The 21,218-nt window shown below is 42.4% G+C and overlaps 2 long non-coding RNA genes across 3 annotated transcripts in view; both read right to left on the bottom strand.

The window, feature by feature from the left end:
• LOC102004900 overlaps positions 1-18,011 on the bottom strand; it is an 89,074-nt gene extending 71,063 nt beyond the window's left edge. The window contains exon 1 of one of the 2 annotated variants that reach the window (XR_001236481.1): positions 17,972-18,011. This is a non-coding gene — a long non-coding RNA (uncharacterized LOC102004900). Of the gene's footprint in view, positions 1-17,920 lie in introns of both variants that reach the window. The other variant, XR_001236480.1, reaches the window with a different exon arrangement.
• Positions 18,012-18,834: 823 nt separating this feature from the next.
• Positions 18,835-21,218, bottom strand: part of LOC102005231 — a 47,391-nt gene continuing 45,007 nt past the window's right edge. The window contains exons 3-4 of the long non-coding RNA XR_001236482.1: positions 20,789-20,950; positions 18,835-18,969 (exon numbers count right to left, since the gene is read on the bottom strand). This is a non-coding gene — a long non-coding RNA (uncharacterized LOC102005231). The remainder of the gene's footprint in view (positions 18,970-20,788; positions 20,951-21,218) is intronic.

Genomic DNA, 21,218 nt, shown 5'->3' on the forward strand with positions numbered 1-21,218 from the left:
AAAAAAAAAAAAAAAAAAAAAAAAAAAGAAAATGTAGACTGATACACCCACTGTGGAAATCAATATGGAGATTCCTCAAAAAACTAGGACAAGAGGTAGGATTGGACCCAGCTATTCCCCTTCTTGATGTCTTCCCAAAAGAATTAAAAGCATCCTACCACAGTGATATATGCACACCCACGTTTATAGCAGCACCATTTGTAATAGCTGAATCTTGGAAAGAGCTCAAATGTCCATCAACCGATGAATGCATAAAGACGATGCGGTTCTTTTATACAATGGAGTATAAAAGAACATAAAGAAGGATAATCTTGAGACCTTTCTAGGTAAATGGATGCAGATTTAAAGAACATAAAGAAGGATAATCTTGAGACATTTCTAGGTAAATGGATGCATCTTGAGAACATACTCTTCTTTTTTTGAGAACATACTCTTAAATGAAATAAATCTAACACACGTGTAAATACAGCATAGTTTCTCTGGTGTGAGAAACTGAAAGGGTAAATAAGGACCAAAATGTATAATAGATATTGTGAAATGGGAAGAAAATGTTCAAATGGGAAGGGGATCTGGGGGGCAGGGAGTTAAAAAATTACATAAGAAGGAAAAATGTAAACAAAGCTTTTATAAATAGAGAGGGGAAAAGGAATTGAAGGGAAAGTAGGGGAACTTGGGGGGAAATCAAGATGTATCATGTACAGGTACAAATTCCCTATGATGAATGTGATCATCATGCATACCTAAAATGTGCTAATAAACTTAATTAATTAAAAGAAACATCATTCCAACTTGCCTAGATTGCTTATTTTAAAAGATTTAAACAATCTTAACAATCTTCCAACAGCCCATCTATACATTAAAAAGAGAACACATGATTGTTATTTGTTTAAAATATTCATCTTAATGTGTATATTAATTTTAGGAAAAATTGTAGTAGTGTAGGGTATAATCTTCCCTTTTTATGTACATTTTACATAATTCCAGGTCCCCTGTAGAAGTGTGTGTTTATGACTATTTTGTATAGGATTTGGCATATGTTTTTATATTGTTTTGGAGGACTGTGGCTGTAACTTTGTCTTTCTGACATATTAATGAACATGACTATATTTTACTTGATGCTGACAGCTTGCTCAGCCCTTAATTTTTTGCCTTTTTTATTAGTACGTATTAGTTATACAGAAAAGTGGGTTTCATGGTGGCATATTCATACATGCATATAACGTACTCTGATGATTACCTTCCTTCCCCATTCCTCTACCTTCCTGATCTCCTTCCCCATCTTTAGGTCTCCCTTCTACTTTTATGTCATCTCTCTTTTCATTCTGGATTCCTTACGTGAGAGAAAGCATATGATATTTTACTTTTTATGTCTGGCTTATTTCATTTAACAAGATCTGTCCTTAACTTTAATGGCAACACAGTCACCAGAGGAAAGAATGTTCTGTTTTATGAAAGACACGATTTCTAAGGATATAACATGGCCAAAAGAAGGAACTGACTGACTGTAAAATCCAGAAACACATACTTATGACTATAGTCACAATGATAACAGGAAATGTCTAAAGAAAAAGAAGGCTAACAGATTGTAAGACGGACGATCTGCAGCTCTCTGGAGAAAATAGGTCTCAATCTGTTACTTGACAGAGAAGAAGTAAGGAGAAGTCTCTGTAGGTGGCTGCAGTTGCATTGTGTGGCACCTGTTAACAGAAGATGATTACTGCTCTGGCCGATTCACCTTCCCTACCCTCATTGCTCACCCGGGTAAGAGGCCGCTGGTGGCACAGGGAGCAAATGCCCTTGGTTTCCTCTACGCTGGGCCAAATATTTACTCTTGCCACAACCAAACATCGTCCTGGGGTCACATGTATAGACAGTTACAACTGGGTCGTTGTTCTCCTAAAGGCTCACAGTCTAGTAGGAGAGACAGACAAGAAAATTACACAGCAGCGTAAATCCTGTAATCGAGATAAGACTGGTGCTAAGGAAGCAGGTACTAAGTCTACATTTGTAGGCATAAGGAAGGCTCTCCCCACCCACCAAATAAAAAAAAGTGTGAAAGCATGGGCGGGGAGCTGCTAGGGCTGCCAAGGCAGCAGCTTCTCTCAAACATGGGCACCTTCAGCCCATCCCGCCTCCACCACCTGGAAGGGGAAAAAGAAGAGCATGCCTTCTAGGCCTTGCTCTGCAAGGAAAACTCAGGACTCCTGTGCTTTGCCTACCAAGGCCTCCCTCCCTAGTACAGTGGCCCAACTGGTGGGGACAATCTGGTTGCTCCGTTGGTGACAGATCTGACTCTCAGTGCGTTAGAGGCTTATCTGGGTGTCCCCTCAAAGCCTCATGGGAAGGTGACTGAATCATGGAGGTGTGATACTCAGTGGATTACATCACTGATGAGTTTATAGCTAAATGTGATACTGGGAGGAGATGGGTCCCTCTGGACGTGGCGTGGAAGGATGTTTCTCCCTCCTTTCTCCCTTGAGCTTTCTCTGCTTCCCGCTGCCATGCCATGAACTGTTTCTCCCCTGCCATGCCTCTCAACCACGCCACCCTACCTTGGAACCAGCCAATTACAGACTAAAACTCGACAAACCTTTCCTCCTTATGGCTGTGCGCCTGAATACGTGTGATATTTAGAAAAGCCACATTCACAACACTCACACCTTCAGAAGGAACGAGGCGGGGGCAGGCTAAGGGTTCATCTCAGCACTCATCCGTCTTGGCCTGTCCAGTTGTCCCCTTACCATGCAGCCCAGAGGAGGCTTATCCACTCTGAGATTATTATTTTTAATCTCTTTGTCTTGTGCAAAGATCAAAACTTTTAAAAATTAACTGAAAATTTGCTATCTTTGTTCCCTGGCTGTACTTCCCCTTGGGACCTAGAGACCTAGTTCTTGTTCACCACGCTTGGGATGAGACAGTGGGTGAGAGGCGGTATCCAGGGGTTCATGGGATAAAGGGAGACTACGCATTTTTAACCCTGCTACTGTTTCACCCTTCTTGCACACGTGACTTTGGTTGTCTGTCAGCTGAAGTAGCTGTGCTGACCAGAATTCAACTGAAGAAAACTCTCACCATCATAGCTGAAAAATTGAAAATGAGCTGAACAAGAAAGATTTCTGTGGGGTCCTAGAACACTAGCCGCCATTTCCAGTTTAAAAACAAATAAGAGTTCCAAAGGCCAAAATTTATATGTGTTGTATAGATGACTTTGTTAATATGCATTTGAAGTCTGAGCCTGCACATTTATAAATGCACGTGCTAATGCTTTGCGTATTGTGGTATTAAGAGTTTCCGGACCTTCGTTTCTATAATATCAGGCATAAACGACGCCCTTGCTCTCTACTTAATTTTCTATACTGGGAGTGACTGGCCGATGGCCTGAAGATCTTTTAATGATAAGAAGTCTTCGTGTGTCTTTCCACAGTGACCCTCTTCTGTGACCACAGGCACAGGAGGACATATTGAAAGCAGACCTCCAATATACAGGCCCAGTGTTCACAGCAGCTGAGGCACACAGCCCCTCCAAGCCCAAAGAGCTATCTACATGAGTACTGTCCTCACTGGGTGCTGGATGGGTGTGTGTGTGTGTGTGTGTGTGTGTGTGTGTGTGTGTGTGTGCTCTCATTTAGCACTAGGGTACTTAAGACCATAGATGTATAACTAACTCCAGCCCCGAATTCTTCTCCCTGATCACTTTATGCTTACACCTAGGTACCTATCTGAGTCCCTTACTTGGATGTATGCAAAAACACAGTACACTAACCCCCTACTTCTGCTTTTCTATCACCACATATAAAAGGTTTGCTGATGTGCTGACTCACACTCGCACATAAACACACACTCGTGTGTGCTCCTCCCTCAGCACTCCTCACCTCTGTGAAAGGCAACTCTGCTCATCCAGTTCTTTCAGTCTTTCAAGCTGGAAATCTCAGGCCCACTGTCAACTCGTCTCTTTCCAGAGGATCCAGCCATGCTTGACTCCTGTCTCCGTCATCACCGTGACCCATGCTACCATCACCCCTCACCAGGACTATTACAACAGCTGCTAATTGGCCTCCCTGCCTCCTCCATCCCTTCCCTACACACTGGCTTTCACAGAATAGAGTTCCGGAAATACAAAGTTCTATCAGGCTGCTTCTCTGCCCATAACACCCCCTGGATTCCCGCTTCACACAGAATAAAACCCGGAGAACTGACTGTAATTACAAGGCTTTCTGTGACTGCTTCTCCTTCACCTTCATGCTCTGACCTCACCACCTCTGACCTCGTGGCCCCAATCCCTTGCACTTCCACTTTGCTCTGGCTCAGACACTGGCGCACCTCAGTCACGGCAAGGAGCTTCTCTACCACCTTTCACCTCTGTTTGCCTTTGCTCTTTTCTCTGCCTGGAATGTTCTCCCTGAGGAAATCGTGAAGTTTCTCCTGAAATGTCACCTTATCAGAGACGCCCCTGAGTATTGCATATAAAAAGGCATGTATGTTCTGTCTAGTCTTCCTTATTCCCCTTGGTTAGCTTGATGTTTCCACGTAGACTTACCACCCGACATCACATCAGCTGTTTCTCCGCACTGCTCAGTACGCTTCAGGAAAACAGACTTGGACGTTTTATTCTACTCCATCTGCAGCACACAGATATTGACATATGCATTTTTAAATATTTGTTGGATAAATAAGTGAGTGGATGTAAGAGACATCAAGACATTGTGTTCCCTAAAGGCTGACTACGTAGTTGCTGGTTATAGCTGAAGCTATTGCCCTGGACGAGCCATATTCCCACCAAAAAAGCTAATGATGCTCAACCAGCATGCTGAGCATTGATGATACATCTGCACACCATGTCGTGCCATGTACCCAGCCAGAACTCCTGCACCTGGACAATTACGCGCAGCTTTACCTTTACTGTCTCAAGAAATGTGCAAAGGAAACCAAGCCGGAAGCCCCAGGGGGTGGAAGGTACTGTGCTAGAATACAGAGTTGGATGTGACAAAAGATAGACGAATATAGTACAAATCCAGAAAACAAAGATGCTGAATTTATACAGTAAGTCCAAGAAAAAAACAATGAAGAGGACTTGTTTAAAACTTGAAAGCTGTATAGCAGATAGAAAATGTATGGTCTGGGGCTGGGGATTTAGCTCAGTGGCAAAAGCACCTGCCTGGCAAGCACAAAGTCGTGAGTTCGGTTCCTGGTACCGGACAAAAAAAAAAAAAAAAAAAAAAAAAAAAAAAGAAAATGTATGGTCTATGAGACAAGCACACTTGCGATTAAACCTGTGATCCAGCTGCAAGACTTTGGACCAGCTGGCGAACCACAATGAACTAGTACCCGTAGATAAAATTAAGATAATGGTCGTCGCATGTCACAAGACGGATGGTGCAACAGAAACTGCACAACACGTGCTTATTCCCTTCCTGCGATGACGCAAGTACTGCAACAAATAAAAGGAAATTCTAAAACAAAAGCATGCTCAGTTAAGTTTTGCTATAGGTGAGAAAGAATCAGATGAACTTACATATTTTTCTCCGCTGACTTGATCTCTTTTGACCTTCCTAAGCTATACTGTGCGGTAAGAAGGGCAAATGTAATGGAACCCATTTTATACAGGAAGAAAACAAGGGTGGAGGTTTTTACGTCTTCGTACAATTCCAGTGATCCTTCCACCGCTCCACAGGGCCTCTTTATAGAATTTAAATCACCTCTCAGACGCGTTTAGTCACTTAGGAAGGATGATTAATGAGAACAAAGAGGCCTGAGGAGTTAGTCTGTCTGCGTAGTTAAGAACCGCTGCCCTCTTTCTCAGCATACCTCTCAAGACTCTTGTGAAACCGCTCGGCTGGGTATTAGCTAACCCTGACTCTCTGAAGCAAGTCTCTCTGCCCAGGGCGCGCTGCCCTTAACTGGGCATGAATGTGGCTCATCAGGGAAGCGCGCCATGAGGACTTTTCTTCTTGCCTTTGGTTTTGGAGGGTACAGTGCTGTGCATTCCCAAGGGTGGAGGGCAGACGTGGGAAGCCTGGGTCTTCAGTCACGATAATCCCAGAAACAGTTAAACCAAATTTATAACATATGTTTCCACGCCTCAAATACCCACCATTTATCCCATGACCTTCTGTCTTTAAACAAATGCCAAACAAGGAGATTCAATTATTCAGTCAGTCTAATAAAGAGTCAGTTTATGCTGAAACTTCGTGCTGAGTTTATGTAATCTTATACCGTGGTCACACTAAAAGCTTTACACAAACTTATAGCTGTAGGCAGGAGAGATCCTTACCTTTTTTTATTCTTAAACTGGTATCAAGGCAGAATTGCTACTATAAGGAGAAAAGGCTTCACAGGAGGAAAAAACAAATCATATCCTCAAAAGAGAAAAAGCCCATCACATCACACCAGGTTTTGGAACGAAAAACAACAGAGCAACAACATTCAGTCATCCACTCAATAAATATTTATTGTGCTCTTTTGAAATGGCAAGCACCATACAAGGTTTGGAAAACACAGAAAGGGGGGGTGGTCCTTGGTCTCAGGAATTCAGAGTTTTATGTGCAGATAGACACTGAACAGTCAGAGTCATTTACCACACAATGCGATAAATATTAAGAAGAATTACAAGGTACAGTGGGAATCGGAGCTGTATAACTCCTAAGTGTTGCTAAGATATATCCTCTCCACAATTAAAGTAACCAACATGTTACTTCCTGGTTTTACCACATATAGTCCCAGGTCCTGGGAAATTCTCTAGTCTCAAGCACACTAAGATGTTTCATCACCATACCGGCAATATTAAAACCACACTATCATCCCCCAGAGAGTCACACTGTTCTCCTTGCAAAGACCAAGCGCATCCTGAAAGCTACACAGGAACAGAACGACTTCACTAGAATGAACGTCCAGTGGTTGAAACAAATCACTCTTTCCTGGCTGAGGTTAGAGGGAACTCACGCATGACGCCCCTGGGCCGGGAGTGGTCTTGGGCCAGCTGTTTAACCTGATGAGCATTTGCCCGTCCATCTGCAAGCTACACAAGGTGTTGTATTAGTTGGGATAAACCAAGTTATACTGCTAAATCTTTGTGGCTTATAAGAACAAAAGTTTATTTGCATTGTCAGCCACGCGGCGCTGTGCTATTCACTTCACCCTGGGAGCCCAGCAGATGGGAGCATTCCTCATCCCAAACACTGTCTGTTCCCCAGGGAAGAAGGAAGAAGAAACATTACTCCTGCCTCCGGTAATGGTTTGCCATCTTCCAGTTCCAGCAACTCCTAAACCAATGTCAGATGATTTGAAGGGTTTGTTTGTTAAAGCAGCATAACATTATCTATGCTGACTGACGGGGATAACTTATGGCACGATGCAAAACTTAGAAAAAATAAGGTACAGTGCTTGGTACCTTCTCAGAGGATAATATGAATATTTGAAAACACACCCTTAAACATTTGTCTGTCTCCTTAGATTACTCAATAAACCACGCTGTTTAAAAAACAAAATTAGCAATGGAGTTAGGACTAAGGTCGATACCGTGAAGAAGTCAGCATTCCTGGTTCAAACTTAATGCAAACAAGTAAACTTCTCACAAAGAGACACTTCTTCCACACCCAAAGACTGCAATCTTGGCTGGGTGTAGTGGCACATGCCTGTAATCCCAGCACTCAGGAGGCTGAGGCAGGAGGATAGCTGGGAGTTTGAGGCAGACTGTGCTACATAGTTCAGGTCCAGCCTGAACCACATAGCGAGATCCTGTCTCAAAAAACAACAACAACAACGACAACAACAAAAAGACTGCAGCCTTGGTCCCACCCAGCAATCTTATGACATATAATGAGCTGCCTGTCACAGGGCCAGAAAGTAGGGTTGGCACAGCAATGCTACTCCCTGCTACTAAAAAAAATAACCCAAGGCTGCATCATCGGCACATTTTCAAATGGATTTTTTAAGCCACTGGATCATTTGGAACACATTTCCCGTGAGTTTTATAACATTTTAACTCTCTTCCCCTCCATTTCTTCGTAAGCTTCCTGCTCATGCTAAAGATAGTCGTAAACAAATTCTGTGGCTGGTGTCTCAAAAAGGAAACATATGTAAAGTCCAACCATAGTCATTTTTTTCTGAGAATGGAAGAGCTCTACTTCCTAGAGTATAATGCTCATTTGCAAAGTGCTCTGGGACAAACAGAAATGGATTGTCCGTATAAATGGCTTCTCTTTTTCAGAATCACTCAAAGGACCTTGGTGGATGGATGTAAGGTCTGCTAAGTAACCGCTGTGTTCATCAGAGGCAGAAATCGCTCACTGTAAAACTCATGCTGTAGGACACAGTCAGGTCTGATTGCAGAGCGAGGACGAGAAGGATTCTCCACTAGGAATCGTGGGGCAGGAGTTTCAACCATGGCGGGACCTTTTCATACCTAAAGTCACCCATTAAGTTCTGATGAGTACGTGCACATCATATTTCCTGTGTAACGGAACATCAAAAAGCTCTGACCTTTTAGTTAAGTACAATGACATGTTTCTCTTAGTGTGATGAACATGTGAGTCCCTTTTTAAAAATCCATAACAGTTTAAATCTATTTAGGCAATTCTCATACTGATCTTGCTTGGAAATAAGTTGTCCTACAGCACGAGTTTTACAGTGAGTGGTCTCTGCCTCTGATGAACATAGCAGTTGCTTAGCAGTGTTCTTACGTATTAAAACACATTCTCTAGGGTTCAGTTTGGCTAGTTTCACTCCTTATGATACGTGGAATGAAACTTCAGCATCATCTCCTGAGGATCTCTGGACAGGAAATTGCCCAACAATGACACTCTGGGCAGGCAGCGAGAGACCGGCTTGCACCGGATGTTCTGAAGATATGAGACGAGGGGACCCTGGAAGAGAGAGAGGGAAAGGCTCCTGAGGAGACACTGAGAGTTTCCCAGGTAGCACTCTGCCCGGGAAATAATTACCTTTCCAACCAAAGCCCGCACAGGCCTTTAAGCCCCTGCTTTGTTTGCGGGCAAAGGGCCTTCAAAGAATTCAGGCAACAGGAATTCTGAAGGACACATTCTACATGCGGTCCTCTCAGAATGCAGTCTGAGTATAAAGGACCACCAACCCGTAACGCCCACAAGGCATAAATCTGTGCGGTCCTGAAGAGGAATGGAAAGGAATTTATAGTTCCCAACACAGGGGACTCAGACTCCTAAGAATTCATAAAAGGACTTAGGAGAATCAGAAACTGTGCTCAGGGAAAAAACAAAAACCAAAAAACTAAGCAAAAAATCCCTCCTTCATTAAACACATTGGTCCCTTCAACAGGTATTTACCAAAGACCCATGATATGCAAGGTACTCTGCGAGGCCTTGGAATTAATTAGCAAGTGAGACAGCTGTGGTCCCTGCTGAACAAAACTCACATCTGGAATTAAACAGCTAATTTCAAAAATAACCTTCTAATGTATGGTAAATTATGCAAAAAAAGTATAAGATATAAGGAGAAAATACATTCAGGGACATGACTTGGTCTAAAATTCAGGAAAGGCCACCCTGATGATACGTGGTTGGAACTGAGAGCTGTTAACTGATGAGTTAAAGCTAACAAGCCGCTGGGGATATGGCTTGTGGCATAAGTGCCTGCCTGGCAAGCGCAAGGTCATGAGTTCGATCTCCGGTACCGCAAAAAAAAAGAAAAAAAACTAACAAGCCAAAAAGGTGAGGAATGTAACCGACAGATGGAACAAGAACAATACAGGTGAAGCGGAGACTGGCACTCTGGAAGGTCAAAGGGGAATCAAGGCAGCCAAGCGGCTGGAGCACAGGCACCGAGCAGGCAGAGAGGGCAAGGCCACGAAGGCTGCCCAGGTCTTGGTGCCTGAGCGGGAGGTGAGTAATGGCTAGCTGTTAAATTCTACAAGTAATGTGAATTGCCTTATAATTGAATAACATATCAAACAATACAAAATATTATGCAAAATGACATGGGAGGCTCTAGTCCTTCACAACTCTCCACTCCAATCTTATGTCAGTTAAGTGCTACAAACAGCTCCTGTAAGAAGCTGGGAGCTTCAAAAGGCCATCAGTGAAAAAGGAATCAGACACACTCACACGACACAGCCCACCAGCTCAGCACAACCGCGTAAGTTCTGCCATGACCCAGTGCCCCAGTGTCTTTTTTAAAGACAGGGTCTCACTGTGTAGCTCAGGCTGGGCTTGAACTCAGAATCTGCCTGCCTCAGCCTCCAACAGTGCCAGGATTACACCACGATGCCCGGCCAGCCCTACTCTTAAAAGAAAACCCATCACCTTATGAAGCTAAGACTTCAACTCTTCATCTTTAAAGTATAGGGAAAGACTACGCTAAGAAATCAGCTTTAGCACCCCACACATTAAACTATAAAACATGACAAAGAAAACAAGGAGATCTGATGAAATGGAGAGAAATACTGTGCCTCCGGGATGGAAGATTCAATACTGAGAAAATATCAAGTCTTCCTAAACTTATCCATAGATTCAGCGCAACTGCAATACAGCAGCCCCTTCCACCTCTGAAATGAGGTTTAACCTCAGGGTAAGCACTCTACCACTGAGCTACTCGTTCCCTAGCTTTTTAAATGTGGAAATTAACAAGACATTTCTAAAATTAAATAGGATTTTTGAGGAATCTCCACACTGATCGCCACCATGGCTGCTCCAGTCTACACCGCCACCAACATTAAAGAAGGGGTCCTTTTTCCCCACAGCCCCACTAGCATTTGTTACTGATTTCTGTATGATAGCCGTTCTCTCTGGGGTGAGATGGAGTCTCAGCATTGTTTTAATTTGCATCTCTCGAATGACCAATGATGTCGAACACCTTTCCATGCATTTATTTGTCATTTGCATTTCTTCATCTGAGAAGTGTGTGTTCATCTCAGATGCCCAGTTTTGGATTGGGTCTTTGAGTATTTTAAATTCTTGGCCTGAGTATTTTTAATTCTTTATATGTTCTAGATAGAAGTTCTTTGTCTAAGGGGCAGTTGGCTAAAATTTTTTCCCACTTCATGGGTTTTCTTTTCACCCTGTTGATGATTTCTTTTGATGCACAGAAACTTTTCAGTAAGATGAGATCCCAGATTCTTTGAAGTATTTCCCATACAGTTTGGTTTTTGTTCATGAACTCTCTGCCTACCCCTTTGTCTTCAAGACTTCCACCTACTTTCTTTTCCAGTAGATTTAGTGTTTCCATTTCAATATTTAGATTTTTGATCCATTTTAACTTTAGTTTAGTGCAACCCAAATGTCCATTAACTGGAGAATGCATAAAAAAGTTGTGGTATTTTTATACAATGGAGTACTACTCAGCTATAAAGAAAAATAAACTTGAGGTTTTTGTAGGTAAATGGATGCAACTAAAGACCATACTCATAAGTGAAATAAATCAGAATTACATGTGTAAACATCCTATTGTCTCCGTAGTGGAAGAAACTGAAAGCATTAATAATATATCCAAAAGGTACAATAGATATAGTGAAAAGGAAAGACACTGCTCAAAAGGAAAGAACAATTGGGATGGGGGAAAAGAAAAAAACGGAAGGGAAAAAATGATATGTATATATACACAAGATAGCTAAGATAGTTGTACTACCAATTTCTATGAGTTCATTGAGGGGAACAGTGTTCGTGTTGTTTGATCAATTTTCCATGCCCGTATCTGGTAATCTGAGCAACTACTTTGGAGAAACAATATGCAATATAATAACCATTGTTAATTTCCTATCATCCTTTTTTGAATTCTGTATTGCTTTTATTTTTTCCTCTCTCTTTAAAGTAAAGTAAAATTATATAAGAAAAAATATACCCGAGTCAAAACAGCCTTAAAGAAAACGATGGGCCATCTATCCCATCAAACGTCACGACAGCATTAAAGGAAAGAGGTAGTGCCGTAAGGAGAGCAAGCGGACCAGCGGATCTGAATGGAGGCCCGAGAGCAGACTCGTGGACCCGTGTTCAGACGGCACCAGTGAGCAGTGAGGAAAGGACGCTCTTTTCAATAAGGGGCTCTGGGTCACTGGACACGTATATGGAAAAATTTAAATCTTCCCACCTGCCACCAAATCAAGAAGTCATTACCAGGCAAATTGTAGATCTAAAAGTGACAAAGAATAAAAACTCTAGGATTCAAACATAAGAGAATATTTTTAGGAATTGGAGACAATTTTTTTCTAATATATGGGATTGGTAATTCTATCAGTCTTGGATATTGGCTGTGGGAGCCTAAGCAAAAGCGACTACAGCGCTAACACTGTAATAAGCCACCAACTTATTCTTTCCAGATTTGTGAACAGACAACCTGGGCCAATGGCTCAGTAGCCCAGCGCTTGCCTCACATGCATGGTCCCTGGGTTCTACTCAAAAGAAGGAAGAACAGAAAAGATTGGCAGATAGAGAAGTGGTGTATTAACTTATTAATCAGGGCTGTCGAGTTTTAAAATTTTAAATCCTGAGGCAGACATGGTAGGGCACACCTGTGACCTCAGCCCTGGGGAGGCGGAGGGAGGAGGATTGCTGTGAGTTTGAGGCCAGCCTGGGCTACACTCAATTCAGAGCCACCCTAAACTGCAAAATGAGACCCTGTCTCAAAAAAAATTTAAAAAATTTTTTTAAAAATCCTATGTTATGAACTGAATTATGTTGTCCCCTCCCACATATTCATGTATTGAAGCCCTAATACCCGTAATATCGGAATATAGCTAAAAATTTCTTAAACTAGATGCAAAACACTATCTATAAAAGAAAAAACTTGATGAATTTGACTTCATTAAAGTATAACATTTCAGCACATCAAACGATGCCACTGATACAATAAAAAAGCAAAGCACAGACTGAGAAAAGGTATTACTACATTAGCAGCCAAGAAATTCAAATCCAAAACACATAACAGACTTCTGCAAATTGAGGGAAAGAGAAAATTATCCCACTTTTTAAAAAATGGAAAAGGGACTTGGGTCAGACACCCCAAGAAAAGGGATACTCACATGGCCAAAATGCATTTGAGAAATTTCTATTACAAGAGGGAAACACAAAGTCAAACCAAATGAAATGATGCTATACAACTAACAAAAGTGCTAAAATTCGTAAGACTGATTGTATCAAACGTTATCAAGGATATGGAGAACTGAAAACTGTCATGCTTTCCTCACTGATAGGAATGTCTGACCATGTGAGGGGATCTCTTGGCGTTATCCACTAAAGTTCAACGTCCTTTCAGCAGTCCTATTCTCAAATATGCACCCAATGGAAGTCCAGTCACATATGCATCAAAAGAAAGGTTCAAGACTGTAGCAACATTGCTACTAATACCCTAAACCGAGACTAACTTACATTTACAACATTAAAGGAAATATTATAAATACAGCAATTAAAATTTTAAAACTACAGCTACATATAGAACCTGATTGAACTGCACAAGCCTAATGTTTAGGAAAAAAAGCCAGAAATAAGTATATTCTACAGTATTCTTATCTATAATTTATACAAAGTCCAAAACCTGGCGAAAGTCATCTACAAGGATAGAAAGCAATTATCCTTGCGGAGAAGTGGGTGCTGGTTGCTAGGAAAGGTACAAGGAGGAGCTTTGGGGCTACTGGTGATGTTCTACATCTTGACTAGGATAGAAGAACACTTATTTTAAGCCTGTCTGTGTACGACTAAAGGTAACACATTAAAAAAGGAGAGCAAGAGAGGGGAAGAGGGGGAGAGGGAGAGAAAAAGCCAAACACCAGGTAAAATCGAAAGCAAAACAAAACACCTGTTTTGGGAGACACCTACAAGACTCCAAAATCATGAAATCAGAAAATAAACCTTCTGAAGGTGAATTCTCCATAAAACTGAAATCACACACAGAAACAAATGCTCAACTAGAATTGCATTAATAGATGCACAGATAAGTTTAAAGATAATTGGTGTCCTCCTTGCAATCTATTACCTATTAAGTACTTACTATGTCCCTGGCACTGGGCTGAGTGTTCTAAGCATATAATTTGATTTAATTCCCATACACGATACATAAATTAACTCACGGTATCACCCTCGGTTAACAAACAGGGAAACTACATCTTAACTCAGTGATGCAAATTTCCAAGATGACACAGGTAAAGATTGGTAGAGGCGGGGTCAAACTCAGGCAAACTCGGGCTCCTAAACACCACGTTAAACTTTCTGTACAAAGACGTGGTATATTCTCATAGACTCGTATTCTTTTCCTTTCTTTCAGTAACAGTTCTGAAAGTTTTTAAATATAGATTTACATGTTTTTAACTTTTCTCTGGTATTTCATCACTGTTGATGCTATTTGAGTAGGATTCTTTCTCCATTACATTTTCTAATTGGTCACTGCTGCTGATTATGTCTACTGATTTTTTTGAAAACCTTGTAGCTGACTACTAAGTTTTAGTTGATTCCCTTGGATAGTCCAAGCAGTCAAGATGAGGCCTGTAAATGCTGCCCACTTCCCCTCTTCCTTTCCCCCGACGACCTCATTTGCCAATATTTGTGCACTTTATGGCAGGGGGAAAGTTCATCGTGCGGTGCGGCGGGGTGTCTTCACGTATTCCTGGCAGAGGGAACTCCGCTGTGAGCGCGACGTTATGGAGCAGCCTGACAGTTCCCAGGAACTGGGAGAAGTCTGCCATGCTGTAACGCAGAGCACAAACGAGGGCGGCCAAGATGGCAACTTAAAAGGGAAGATAAGGGATGCTGAAGGACAACAAGCCGTTACAAGACTTCAAGCGGGGATGCGGCATGACAAGATTTACGTTTAAGGTGAAACCCCAGGGTCAGCAGTGTGGAGCACTGACTGGGGAAGGCAGCACCGCGAAGGGGAGAGATCAGGCGTCAGCAGTGAGGCAGGCGGGGAGCCGCCCATGAAGGAGTAGAGGAAGGGCCTGAACCTGTGAGGAAGGAACACTGCATCCTTCGGCCGTCTTCCAGCTGTGATTCCGAACCGGTTCTTTCATTTCCCCACGCTTTAATTCTTACCTTTGAAATTAGAATAATAGTGGGTTCAATCCCCAGCACCCCACACACACACACACACACACACACACACACTAGAATAACAGTAAAATCTAGCATGACTGTGAAGTTTAAGGAAGATATAAATCAAACCACAATGGAGAACCACTTCCCCCTCAGTGGGGCGGCTATAGTGAAAAAACCAGAAAACTGCAGATGCTGTAAAGGACATGAGAAAACAGGAACCCTCCTACATTACCGATAAGAATATATAGGTCAGCTACAGGAGAAAATAGTTTGGTGTTCCTCAAAATGTTAAACATAGAATCACCACATGACTTAGCAGTTCTACTCCTTGGTCTCACCCAAAAGAATTAAAAGTAAGTGTTCAAATAAGTACATATGCATGTGTTCACAGCGGCACTACTCATAATGGCTAAAAGGGGGAAATAGTCCAAATGTCTACCAGTGGATGACCAGATCAATAAAACGCAGTATACACACGTAATGAAATGTTAAGTACAAAAAAGGACAAAGTACTGGTACATGCTACAAAGGGGTGAACCTCAAAGACATTATGCTAAGTGAAAGAAGCCAGACACGAAAGCTGCATATTCTGTGACTCCATTTATCACCTCCACGGCTACAGAACACAGACTCGCAGTCACAAGAGCCGTGGGGGAGGGAAATAGGAAACAGCCACTTAATAGTCATGGGATTTCCTTCCGGATGATGAAAATGTTATGGACCTGATTACAGACGACGGTCGTATGGCATTAAAAACGTACTCCACGCCACTGAAATGCTCACTTTAAAGTAGTTAATTTTACATTTCATATGAATAAAATAAATGAATACATTTTTAATTAGTGTGAATGCCTCTTCAGAGAAGGTAGATGTTATTGACTGCTGGAGTTCATCGGCCCCTGCTCACATCACCGATGAATAAAAGATGGTCTGCGTTACACACTCTGGTACCCACTCTGGTACCCACTCTGGTCAGAGCTGTCGCTGCCCAGGCACCAGCAGCCTCAGTTCTGAGCAGTGCGATCTCCTGATGCTGTCAGCATCTTTAACCAGTTGACGGCTGCGCTGTAGCCTTTCTTTTCTTTGTCCTCCCACAATCCCCCTGAACACTCAGATGTGCGTTGTTGCAGAGGCCTTTTCAAGGCGGTTCTTCCCTCTCTGAGTTGCTGAATCTTCTCTGGATGTGATGTCTCTTTGCAAGTCCCCACTTACCACATGTGAAGGTGGGACGCGCTCTTATGTCTCGACTGTAAACGCCACGAGGTCAGAAATCGCGCTGCGTTTGTTCACCACTGTACCCAGCACACGGTATAATAACAGCCAAATTTAGGAGTCCAGATCTTAGTTTAAATCTATTCACTGTTTTGAGTGTTTGTGAATGTAACAGCACTTGAACAAAAAGTCAGATAAATAAATTATCTTTTAATTTTAACTTTGAAACAATACTGTGTGCATAAGAAAAAAATTAATTAGGACCTCGCTAACACTTCTCTTAAACTGCCGCTCTCCTCTGGAGGCCAGATATTACCACGAGGCCCGTGCCCACGCATGAAACAGAACCCTTCTTAACCTCTGCCACCTGCAGGTCTTCCCTGGGGCTCCTTGACTGCTTAAAGGTAAAAACTCAAGAATAGTAATTCAACAGAACGTGAAAAGTGAAATAACATTTTCATTTATATATTTCTGCTCAGCAACCAAATCACTTTATCAGTTGCCTTAAGAAAAGACAAAGCATTAAACACCGTCTCACTTCAGGGGTTTTTTGGGTTTTTTTTCCTTTTATTCAAGTGACTCACTGTTATCAAATTACTGACTTCCCAAGAAGTGTTGCAGTACTGGAAGCTAAGATTGGACCTTTTTATTGCTTTACATAAGCAAGGCCTTAATCTAGCCTTAAGGCTCAAAAAAAAAGACTTCACAGGTAATAATTACAGACAAGTGGCGTCTCAAAAGAAAAGCTGTTTTGACACTTTAAGAACCACCGTGCGTAGGTGCCTCCTCTGTGTCAAGGCTGAGATGTGGGAAGAATGCTAATTTATTAGTCAGAGAGTTTGGGCTTTGAGTCGTAGCTCTGCCACTTACTATGCGAGCTTAAGCAAGTTTTTAAACATCTCTGAATATCAGCTTACTAAGCTTAAAATATGGAAATGACAGTTACCTCATAGAACTGCAGCATGGTTGAAATATTAGTGTACTTAAAGACTGCCTGCTCATATTAATCCCTCAATTAACGGTCGTTATCATTCCATTTGCCCCTTGTTCACACACATGTACCAAAGCACCTCCTCGTCTGACTTTCTGACTTATTTAATAACCGAGAAAGAAAAAAGCACTAACTGTATAATGTATAGTAAGCATGCAAACAGCTTTCAAAATCTCAATCTGTATGAATTGTTAAATCAAATAGGTTTACATTAATTTTAACCACATTACCAAATGTTACCCAATTTTTACCATTTTTCTCGCCACACCCATATTTTCCTATCACATATACTCCATATTTTAGTAACGTTATGGATCCCCACGTGAAACTAAAGCAGATGGCATAATGAGCACGAGGGGTACATGCTGGGAACGCTCTCTGATCCCTAGGAGCCCCAGAAATGATTTCCATAACAAAATGAGCCTGAGTACACTTGACCAGTTTTAGGTAAGGCTGACTGTGTTCAAGGTACCGGGGAAACACAAGGACAAAGAGTCTGCAGTCTGTGCCCTCACACAGCTCTGGCTTCTAAGAGCCGGACACAGCCAGCCCTGCGGCAGATCCCACTGTTCAAACCCACCTCACCCCAGCACGGCCTGCTCGGCCATCTCACGGAAACGGGTTCCGACAAAATACTCTGAAACACTACAGGTAATTTTCTAGACTCTTTAGACAAGTAACCTTGCTCTAAAAGATAACAAAACAAAACGAAAGTTTTCCAAATTACCTCTTGTGCCTCTCTCTGTTGTCTGAATTCCCCAGGCAATTATTCAATTACCCTTTCCTATGTGGATGCCGTGGCTGTGTATGAGACCACGACAGAGAAACTGTGGCAAGATTATTTGTAAGCTAAGGTTTTTCCTATTTCACACCAACCACGATGACATTTAAGCAACTCAAGGGAAGCACGCTGTGCTAGTTAGGCCACACCAAGAGTTTTTACATGGTACACTAGGTAAATTCCACGTGAAATTATTTTCCCAAAAAACAAAACATTCACAAAGATGCCCTTGACTGCTTTTCTCTCGTTTGCATCTCAGAGGCTAATCCAAAAGCCGACATTATAAACAATACCAGCGCACCGTGAGCCAAACACTGGCAAGGGAGTGCCGCTGTCCCTGCTCGGTGCCCTGTGGGAGGAGAAGGAAGAGTGCTTCGTTTCCGCTGCCCCTCTAGAGAACTATTTATTGTCCAGCATGCTAATGAAAGCCCCAGTGACTTTAAAAAGTTCATGTTCCTTTCAAACTGTCTCATTTTTACCCAGGGAATAATTCAGGATGTATACATGTGTTTTCACACACATACACCCGGCTCACGCATTTATCTCATTAGGATGAAAGCAAGAAAGAAATTCCACAGCCTGTATTTGTTTTGGATCTCGCGTTATATAAGCCAAAGTTGAAGACTTTGCAGGGTACCGAAGTGCCACCAAGAATGTCTTTAGGAAAGTGATACATCAAATTTTGGAGATAATTACAGTCTACAAAAAAATCGCACATTCCTCTTTAAAAACTCAAAGTGTATACCAAAAAGTGAAATAAATAAAACAGGTAATATAATCTGAAATAAGTTTGAATGTCAGTTTTGTCCACTTCTATGACTGAAGTGACAGTGTAATTATTACTCACATGTGCGCGCCACAGTTCCAAGGCCCCTTTCCTTTCCGGGGTGCACGCGGGCTTCCTGTCTCCCGTGAGGCTCTGACTGGTGGCCGAGCTCGGGCACACTTGCCTGTGCTCCTTATCTTAGCACCCTCAAGTGGGCCTGGGATGAATTCTGTAAAACAGCCGGAGTTTTGATCATCGTCCTACAGGTAAGAAAACTGAGTCCCACCGATTTCAAGGCAGAGCCAGGAATCATTCCTCTCACAGGATCACAAAGCTCAGACTTGGGCTACAGTCATGGGGAAGAGGGCCTTCGCCGGAAGCTCTCTTCCACTTTAACACCGCGTCTACGGAACATTAAGAAAGTAGAGGGATGAGCAATTGTTTGTTGATTACTGAGCCTCGGTGCCCGAGCGCTGCCTGCAAGCCGAGCTCTTCCTCTCATCCTAACCTTGCCTTGTGACAGGATGAACCATGATTGTCACCTTCTACCCAGTTTTTACAAATAAGCGCCTGAGACTCAAGAAGTTCAGTAAGTGACCCAAGTCACACAACTAGATCAAGGCAGAGCCAGGCTCTGGACCCAGGTAGTCTGACTCACGAGCCTACTTGCTTCAGCGCCACACAAGCTGCCTAACCCAAGCCCTTTCCCTCACTCACCCTATTCATTAGGTATTTATTTAGGAGGGGACGTGCAGGCTACCTGAGGAACACCGCTCGTCTTATCTTAGTAACTACTGAATTCTCTCTTTGTTCTTGATACGTATAAACATACTCTAAAAGCTTTTTCAGGCCCGGGTTGAAATTCTGGTCTAGCTGCTTAGCAGGTGAACGGCTTCGTTCACAATACTGAGCCTCTGTGAACCTGAGTTTCCCCACTTGACAAAAAGAATTGCCAGGACTCAACCAGCAGGAGAGCTGCACCTCATGTGAAAGCTGCATAATGTAAAGCTCCTCATAAGGAACCTAGTACACAGAAGTCACTCAACAAATATCAAACCCAGGCCCTTCCTTCACCCTAGTTTTAAATACAGGTATAAATCAAACACACACTCAACACACAAAAAAAATCTTCACTCAGTCACTCACTCAGTCATGCACCTCAAAATGTTGACCTTTTTGAATCTTTCCAGTGAAAAGAGATTTGAAGATGACAATATCCCCAAATTCTTTCCTTTTGTTCTATACCTGGATAGCAACAGTCCCTTGAATATTTCGATTGGTTTGTACAAGTGTATGAATTTATCCATATTTTAAATGTAGTACCCTATGTATAATAGATGTGCTTCTCAATTGCACAAACATCTGTTAAGAGTGCACACCCTTTCCCAACCACCCCTACCCACAAGCAGTTCCTTGCTTATTAAGTAAACAAACACATGAATAGCTAAGACACAGTGCGATGATGGTGCCATAACAGAGGCAAATATTAAGGTCCATGGGAGCAATTAATTTCACTTGAGGTGTCTCATGGAGGTGTCAGGGACTAGTTCACAGAGGAGGTGACATTTGAGTTCAGCCACAACGGATGAGTCAGTTTCTCCAAGATCTGATGAGCATTCCAACATCAGAGTCAAATTACGAGGAGAATGTCTCTTTAAAAATGCCACATCAGAGAGACTTCTCTCCTTTTGCTTGTTCGGTATTACTGAAGACAAAACAGTCATGATGGTTTTCAGGTTAACCCACTAGAGTGACTCAATGACGGTTTGACAAAGCAAATGTGCAGTATATAACTCTCTCAGAGCCGCCATTGTGTAGCACTTAGGATTCCGAACAATGCAAGTTTCTCCTCTGAGGACTCATATATAATGGATGGATGTTACATTAAAGATTATTGAAGATTGTAAGCCTTTTCTGCATATGTAAGACTGGTAGCTTTTAAAATATTGATGCATTTGTGCAAGTTACTTGACTTGAATTTTACAATAAACTCAGGAAAGAAAATGTCAGATTTGGACAAATTTTAAATTAACCCTTGCCTTACGCACTTTCACGTCCATTAGACCAACACCCGTGGCCTGCAGCGTTCAGGGAGAAAGGCTTATTCTGGGTCTCGGTTGCAGTGGTGTCAGTCCATGGTCCACTGGCTCCGAGGCAGAATGGCACGGACAAGGGCATCACACAGGAAAACCTGCTCGCCTCATGGCATCCTGGAAGCAGAAAGCGAAGGGAGGAGGCAGAAAGGGACACACGCCCTTCCCGGTCCTGACACGCACAACCAACCAGACCCCACCTCCTGACAGCAAGTCAGCCATAATGCCATCATCACAGCCAATCACTTTCCAAACACACAAAGCTTTGGAGCCATTTTAGATCTAAATCATAACAACTTTCTTTTAAAAAAAAATACTTAGGAACCTGAGTGTAGTGGCTCATGCCTATAATCCCAGCACTTAGAAAGCTGAAGCAAGAGGATGG

The sequence above is a fragment of the Chinchilla lanigera genome, unplaced genomic scaffold (assembly GCF_000276665.1).
Source record: "Chinchilla lanigera isolate Chin_1 unplaced genomic scaffold, ChiLan1.0 scaffold00057, whole genome shotgun sequence".
In the NCBI taxonomy this organism is placed as follows: Eukaryota; Metazoa; Chordata; class Mammalia; order Rodentia; family Chinchillidae; genus Chinchilla; species Chinchilla lanigera.